Source organism: Pinus tabuliformis, chromosome 6 (assembly GCF_031772625.1).
Source record: "Pinus tabuliformis cultivar Carrire ecotype Pingquan chromosome 6, CPIR1, whole genome shotgun sequence".
NCBI classification, from domain to species: Eukaryota; Viridiplantae; Streptophyta; class Pinopsida; order Pinales; family Pinaceae; genus Pinus; species Pinus tabuliformis.
Genome location: NC_142292.1, coordinates 126,101,711 through 126,109,335, shown reverse-complemented (window position 1 = coordinate 126,109,335; position 7,625 = coordinate 126,101,711).

Here is a 7,625-nt window from a genome sequence, read left to right as displayed (position 1 = left end):
CATCCATCTGGCCATCAGTAAATGGAAGGCAGTCGACTCGGTGAGCTTGGTGTCCAAAAGTGCTAGAGGCTTGACCAGAATGTTCTCAGGAGCCTGCTATCCCGATATGATATAATGGTCTATGGGATCCCAAAATGTACCCATACTCATTCAAAGAATACTTTGGTAGTGTCCTCTACGGTGATACTCTTCTTGCAGGCCACCAATATAGCCATATTAGAAAATATTTCCATGACCACAAATACACAGTCATTACCATGCTTGGTAGAAGGGAGGCCAAACATATAGTCCATGGAGATGGATTCCCATGGCTGGTTGGAAGTAGGCAGAGGAGTGTACATGTCTTTCTTCTTAATGGTTGGCTTCGCCATGGCGTAGGTAGTGCAGGATCTGATATATTTCCTAACATCCAGTTGGAGTTTGGGCCAATAAAAGTACTTTTATAGTACAACCACAGTTTTCTCCACACCAAGGTGTCCTGCAATCTGACTGTAGTGCATCTCCCAAATCAGCTTGGCATGCTCGCTTAAAGGAACACAAAAGTGGCATAGGTAGCATAATAATGCATCCTAGAGGTGGAAATCATGAAATTTATTTCCATATACTAGAATCTGGCATGTGGAGGTGAACTCTAGATCATTTTTGTATAGTTGCGGCCATCCAGAGGTCTCATGACCACAAGAGTTGAGAACAGTAGTCAGTTTTGCAACTAGGGGTCTGGTTGAGGCAGTGTGCAACATGATTGGTACTGCCCTTTTTGTATTTAATGTTCAAGTGGAATTGTTGTAGATATGTAGACCACTTCTGATGGTCATCATTCTGCAACTTCCCTTGTGTCTGTATAAACTAAATAGGTCAGCAATCGGTGTGGATGATCGTCTCCTTCCCCAGAATGTAGTGCTTCCATTGTTAGCAAGCCTACACGATGGAATACATCTCTTTATCATAGGTGGGGTACCTCTGAATTTTATCGGAAAATTTCTCACTATGATAGGCCACTGGATGCCCGTGATAGGTGAGGACTACACCAATAACATAGTCTAAGGTGTCCGTCTTGATTTTAAATGGTTGTTTTAGGTTTGGTAGTGTGAGTATCTGTGCAGAGCAGAGGCGGTGCTTCAACTCAAAAAATTCCTTTTGTTGGGACTCGGACCAAGAAAAATTTTCTTTCACCCCACCCTTAGTAATATGACTTAAAGGCCAAGTAATATGGGAGAACCCCAACATGAACCTCCGATAAAAATTTGCAAGGCCAAAAAAGTTGCAGATCTCCTTTAGAGTGGTCAGGGCTGGGCAATCCTGAATGACTTGGATCTTAGTCGATTCCAAATGCATGCCATGCTCATTTATGATGTAACCCATGTATTGGACCTAGCTCATGCCAAAGGTGCATTTCTCCAAGTTGGCACATAGTTTGTGTTGCTGAAGGGTTTGAAGGACCTGTCGAATGTGTTGCAAGTGTTCTTCCAAACTCTTGTTGAAGATGAGGATGTCGTCCAGATAAACCACCATGAAAAAGTTGGTTAAGGGCCTCAAGATATCATCCATTAGCCTCATAAAAGTAGCAGGGGAATTTGTCAACCCAAAGGGCATAACTAACCATTTGTAAAGGCCTTCCTTAGATTTAAAGGTAGTTTTCTATACATCTGTGGGCTCTATTGGAACCTGGTGATAACCAAACTTTAGATCAATCTTGCTAAAATGCTTAGCCCCTTTGAGTTGGTCTAGCAGGTCATCAATCCATGGGATTGGATACCTGTTCTTGACAGTGATTTTGTTTAATGCACGATAATTAATGCAGAGCCTCCAGGTCCCATCCTTCTTCTGTAAAAGTACAATTCGGCTCCCACAAGGTGAGGAGCTTGGTAAGATGTGCCCTTTTTGCAGCAACTGTTGGATTTTCCGCTTGATCTCTTGATTTTCTAGAATGGAATGGTGATATATTTGCCCATTGGGTAGAGGTCCTCTGGGAGTCAGATCGATCAAATGCTTGACCTGACAATGAAAGGGTACCCATGTGGGTGAGGAGAAGATGTCCCTGTATTCTTCCATGACTATATCCACCTATTTATGCTGCTTGGACGAACCCTTCCCAGGGTCCATGGATGTGGCTATAGATGTGTTGTAGTCGATAGGCCCAGATACTTCATGAACTCTGTTAAAATGAGGTTCTTTTGGCTCCTGCTGTCGATAATGAACTATAGTCGAGAAACATTCACCCACATCTGTGAGTGGAATAGGTGTCCCCCTTCTTCTGGACCTTCAGGCTCGATCTTCTGGATCTTGGTGGTGGCCACAGTGGCACTCAGCTCCATGTCAATAATCATCTTCCCTTTTTCCTTCACCTTGTCAGGTTCCATCTCAGAGTCGGAATGTGCATTTGATTCGGAAGCCTTCAGCTTGGCCACTAGTGACTGCTTGGCCCGACACTCACTTGTGTTGTGAGTGGAGCTCTTATGGAACTCACTCCACTTTCCCGTGTCCTTATTTGTATTCATGGTGTTGTCCTTTTCTTATGGCTTTGGTGGGTTATCTTGGGTCGCCCTAACTTGTCTTTGCCCTTTGTTTTGCAGTTTTGGGGCATCTTTCCCTTGCTTCAGATTCATAGATCCAAAATCTTTCTTTTTCTCTTTAAACTTTTGCTCAATCTTGATAGCATACCAGTATGCCATGTTGAGAGAGGAGATGTCCAGGAACTCCATCTCATCCTTGATGTACTTGTGTAGGTAGTCACGATACTTGAGTACCAAATGTTTCTTAGAATCCTTGATACCCAACTTCGTGCGAAGGGTACGAAAAACTTTGGTAAACTTCAACATGTCCTGGTCTCTTCCCTACCGTAGTGTTGTCCAATTTATGTATTTATCCTCATAGCTCCTGACAAGGTAATACTGCTCCTTGATGGAATCTTGAGCCGAATTCCAAGTGGGTGCGACTGAAAACAGTGAGGGTGTACTTTCATATTTCTTCTCATAGTAAGTTTCCCACCAGTCCTGGACATGGGGGGCGAATTTGAGAAGTGCAAAAGTAATCTTTTCTCAGCTGGAAAAATCATGAACAGGAAAATATCCTTCTATAAAATTTAACGTCTGCATCTATTTGACTTTCAAATATGAGGATTTCAAAGTTAACTTGTACCTTAAAGGGTGTGGCGCTTCTAGAGTAGCTTCCGAAAGTAGATGCATCACCTTTGGGTAGCCGCTGAAGGATCTGGGAAAAGTTATCCATCATCATGTTCCTTTGTCACTCGAGGGCTTCTTCAAGAAATATTTTGAAAGGATATCCTACCCCCTTTTCTTTCTTCTCTTCTGCCATTGGAGGCCATTGGGATTTGTGAGGTTGGTCTTGCAAAGGTTTGGCTAGTTTGAGCCCTAACTCCTTATATCCTGACCTCGTTGGGGACATGCAAAGAAAAACAGAGAAAGAGAAGACCTCTCTGATACCACTAATCCAAACTTAAACAGGAATGCAACAAATTACAGATATAACCATAAATACAGAGATGCAGCATAAATAACACTTCATTTCATTAATATCAAATACTGAAATATGCTTACAAACAAAATGGAAACAAGACTAGCTCGGTCGATGGTAGCTTATCTCTAAGAAGAGATGTGGTGGCTACTTGCCTCTAAATTGTGCTACAATGAGGCTCAAGGGCCTATTTATTATTGAAAAACATGAGAAACCCCTAAACAACAAAAACCCTAACCCGAGGAGATGTAACGCCAAGAGTTTTTGGGCTCTGTTGGGGTTAGTTGGGCAGCCAACTTCCCGGGGTCATAACTTGGTCATGTTACCTTTTTTTGGTATGTATGATACATTTTTAGAAAGGTTTCTTTGAGTAATACATGATTTGTTGCAGCAATCGTATAAGGGACCTAAAAAAAAGCCTTTTAGGGGGTCAAAACTTCTCTAGAAGTTCAAGACCTGAAAAACTTCTAAAAATAGTAAATGTTGAATTAAATAAGGAAACAATTGAAACCGACTGGATTTCTAAGTGGGATAGGTGGGTGGCCACCAATATCCACATGGATCATTTTATGAGTGTATCACCAAATTTTTTTGCTGTGACAAACACCCTCTAAAATGTTTCTTACACTTGAATTTTTGAGCCTACTGTGGATCTTACAATCAGTCGTTCCGTAGTCACTTCTTGGTCGGTTGATGTTTTGTTAAGTTATTGAGATCCCTTTTGAATTGTAAGTGTCGAAGTCACGTGCTCACACATGCTCAGTCTGCAACAAGTTCATGATCATATTCTTTTATGCAATCTTGAACAAGCATAGCATGGTACATCAAGATAGTGACTGTGCAATAATCAATCTATCTCAACACTTAGTGCACGCCTTCATTGACAGTCTTCCACTTTTGGCTAGGTACATTATAAGGGTCATGATGCCATCCTCCAGCTTTAGAATTATCTCTTTCTCACATTTATTTACATTTTTTTTATACTATGCTTAGTGAGAAGGATAAAAGATGTTTGTCATGTCATGTGGCCTAATATGGTTCAATTGTAGGAAATGGAGAAATTTTTGAGATGATTTATATGCAGGGGCTTAGAGTAGACATCAAGGAGAGAATCTGGGGGGTTTTCCACCTCTTTAATTCCCTCAACCAGCCCAAGTTTACATCACTCTCTCTCTCATTAGCTCGAGGTCATTAGCAGCCAACCAAGCGAAAGTAATGAGGAACAAATTCCACCATTCTCGAGTTTTAGGAGACAAATATCCCTATTTTCTAGGGATATGCTAGTAGCTACCCTCCTATATAAATAATCATGTAGAAGAGTATATTAGGATTCGAGTTTTGTTTTCAGCTAGGTAGCTATTGAGCTCATGAACTTGGCATTGGTATTTTGACTGTTATTTGATGTACTAGACTTTGATTCAATGATAATGAGAAGATTATTATTGATTCATCACTAAGTTAGTTCTAGAGGGTTGAGGCTCTGGATTTGGGCCCAACCCAATGGCTTAGGTCCCTCTTGTTTATTTGTATCTCTTTTACTTTTAGAGTATTGCTTAGTTTCTTGCATTTCAGTAGAGAATAATCCATCAAAATATGTGATTGCAACCTCTACCTCATCTCTCTCATGGGCGCATGAATAGAAGGATTTACAACCACAACCCAAAAGTATTATGTTTATCATTTCTTGGAATAATATTTGTGTTATTCATATTATTTTTCATGTGCTTACTGTAGCTTAGGAGTTGGTTTATTAATTAGATCAAAGTTCTAGCATAGATTAGATAATGTTTAAATTTCACTCATCTTTTCCACTACTAGTTGTTTCATTTTGTCAATGATAAATGGGCGTATGCATGTGATGATTATAGGGTTGTTTGGATCTGTAGACAAGGGCACATTCATCACCTCCATCATGGAATCCCTCACCTTCTCTTGTGAACCCCATATTTTGTCCCAGAAATTTTGTTTCATGAGATCATGTTCCTAAGGTTACCAAGAGAATCCCTCCTAGTGCAAAATAGGCCTTCAAAAGGATTTGAGATTGTCTAGGGTATTTGGATACCCTTCACTAATTTACCTCAATTTCCATCCACTTTTCCATACCCTGAAATCATCATTTTCACCTCTTAAACCTTCTCGGAAACCCTCCTGTAGAATTACAGGCCCTCCTGTAGCAATACAAGCACATGTAGTAGCCTTCTATAACACACATGTAGCATCCCGTTTCTTCACCAATTTTGATCCTTACTACAACTTGGGCTTATTTTAGAAGGGTGTTGACCCCCAGTTATGACTTCATGATCAAGGGAAGCTCCTAGGCCACTCCAAACCCTCCTTTTCCTTCACTGCAAAAACAAAATAGTGTTAGTTTCCTTATCACATATTTGGCACAAATAGAACATTGATTTACATGCAAGTGTGAGCTAGTTAGATGGTACATAGAATCTTGAATTATGGTTTGGTAGGTTAGATTCTTTTCTGCAAGTAGATCTGATAACTATATGGATGATTTCAAGATAATGTAGTTTCCTTTCTGCAAGTAGTTTATCTCTTGTCTTTTCATGAATTGTTTCAATAACATTTGCAAGTTGAAGTTAATAGCATTTTCCTTTTCATAGTTATAGGTAGCTTCTAAATTGCACCTTCATTAGCTAGATTTCATTCTAATTCAGTAGGAGGAATGGTCTTGGAACACTATTGATCAGATGTCCTAGTTGAGGGTGGCATGAGTAGAATCCCATCTACTGTGCATATAGCACTGTCACCTTGAAGTTTGTACGAACTTGAGGTTGATAAATAGAGTTGAGGAGCCCTTGGGAGTTACAACACTCTTGGTGCAATTCCAGGGCTCACCAGCTACATTTGTACTTATATTTTTGTGAGTTTTTCAAATTGTCACTCTTGTGCACCTTCACTTTCGCTAGTATCATTTTCATGCTTTTAACTATCAATTTTGATTTATTTAACTTTAATTAGTGATTTTTTCATGTTATCTTCTCTCTGGCATGTGTCTGTTTCACTGTCATTCATGTATCAAAAGTTTCATTCGCACTTTTCTCTTCATATAGTAAATTTCATCTTTTAGCATGTGGAGTGTCGCATAATGCACAAAAGCTAGTTTTGGTGGTTTCAAGGGGAAACCTTTGTGTAAATGAGTTGGTATTACCATGTAAACATGTATCAAACTCATTTCCAAAGTTTTAATCATTATCTCACAAGTGTTGTCACGGTCGTTGCTAAGTGTATCTTTGTTGTCACACTTGGTGTAGGTTGCCACAAAGTTGTTGCATTAAGGAAAGGATGTTTTTCATGTGTTATGAGTGTTCCATGTTGTGTCATCAAGTGATATAAGTGTGTGGTCATGTTCAGATTCATTATTTTTCTTATCTTCCTCTCACTAATATGAAACTTAGTCAAATTGAGAAACTCTCCAACCAGACCACTCAGCCTCCTTTAGCCATCCTAAACTGCACATTGGGTAATCTCAGCCCTCAAGAAACAACCTTGTCTCTTGTCACTATGAAATGTATAGTTTCTTCCTTCCAGAATTGCACAATGCGCAATATGAGTGCTTAGTCCCAACCCTTGAGCTATATAACTGTGCAATCCTTTCATCCAGCTAGCCTTCTCTATGCACTGTGCAGTCTCAAGAATAAAACCTCAACCTTGAGCTCTTGAAATTCACAATTGCACAATCACTTGGCCTTTCTCCCTCTTGAACTACGCATGGGGAAATTTAAGCCTCAAGCCTCAAGCTTGAGCCCTTGAACCCCTCAACTACGCAACCTCCCAGCTTGTTCTCCTATCTGAACTATGCATTGGGCAACTTAAAGCCTAAATCTTGACCTCCTCATTCCCTCAACTGCACAGTCATTCAGCCTATCCCTTCAGAACTTCACATTTCTCAATCTCAATCTCAAGCCTCCATCTTGAGCTCTTGAGTCCATCAACTACATCATCCCTCTACCCATACCTCCAGAACTGCACATTGCGAAGTCTCAAGCCTCAGCCCCAGAACTTGACCTCTGGAATTACGCAATCCCTAAGTCAGCCACTCAACCAATCACCAGTTTTGACCCGAACAAGTGATTTCATGAAGCATGTTATATTAGGGTTTTATCAAACTGATGTCATACTGTCATGAGTGGATT